Below are 1,080 nucleotides of genomic sequence, written 5' to 3'. Positions count from 1 at the left end.
TAAAACTCTTAAAAGGTAATATAGGATCTGCTTAATGAGCCCTGGAGCACAGCTATGGTGGAGAAACCAATGCCAGGTGGGCCCCCACTATCACTCCCTCTCCTCCTTCCAGCCCCTTATCCTGTCTAATTAGTGCTGTCTGCCCTGAGTTCCCAGAGAGCTGCCCAGAGTTCCCAGAAGCCACAGGTGGTGAATATTAATTCTGCTGGAAAGGAAAAGAGTAATATGCTTCCCAAGTTCAAGTGCCACATCAATGATGATGATGTCACTGTTTCTGTGAAAATTGAGAGGAGAAATAGTTTGGATGATGACTGGGATGGAGAGGAGGATTTTTTCCTAAGGGGAACTTCTGGACCAAGATTTGGACATATAAATAATAAAATTAAGCATGTTCGGAATCAAGTGAATGGAGTTATTGAGGACATGCAAGAAATTTTTGCAAAGGTAATTGAAAGAGGGGATAGACTATATGAAATACAGGGAAAATCAGAAACCTTATTGTATAATGCAACTACTTTTATCAAAAGATCCAAACAGCTTTGAATACAAATGTTATGGCACTGATTCAAAATAAAAGCTATCATTGTTTTGTTGTTGTTATTTTGCTAGTAATTTTCATTCCTATAGTTGTGAAATACCACACTTAATTTGATGAGAGAGCTCTTCATTAAAAATGATCTGGGATAATAATAATAAAAGATGGCTGCATAATTTAAATGAAACCCATATATATAACTTTCAAAACTTCTTTTTCAATAAACTAAGAGGCAAGTATCATTTCAAAATGGAGCACTGAGAATGTCAAATTATCTTCTACTCTTTGAACAAAACGTGATTTTAATAATTATGTTTAAGACAAAAATAACCAGCCTCTATTTTGCCATATTCCAGGGATCTAATTTGAAACTAGATATTGCCAATTAATTATTTGTGTATATAGTTAAAAACTGATGGTAATATTTCATAATATTATTTTAATGGCATAAGGATTTAAATTATTGCATCATGATGGTGGGTCATGGTGGAGGTGAGGAAATATTTGTAGAGCACCAAATCCTTATGCTAAAAGAGATACACAAC

The 1,080-nt window shown here is 34.7% G+C and overlaps 1 pseudogene; it reads left to right on the top strand.

Moving 5' to 3' along the window:
* Positions 1 to 225: 225 nt before the first annotated feature.
* On the top strand, positions 226 to 647 carry LOC119520896 (annotated as a pseudogene).
* Positions 648 to 1,080: the final 433 nt, after the last annotated feature.

The sequence above is a fragment of the Choloepus didactylus genome, chromosome 26, assembly GCF_015220235.1.
Source record: "Choloepus didactylus isolate mChoDid1 chromosome 26, mChoDid1.pri, whole genome shotgun sequence".
Classification (NCBI taxonomy): Eukaryota; Metazoa; Chordata; class Mammalia; order Pilosa; family Megalonychidae; genus Choloepus; species Choloepus didactylus.
The sequence above is the reverse complement of the archived record's forward strand: the minus strand, read 5'-3'. Positions and strand labels throughout refer to the sequence as shown.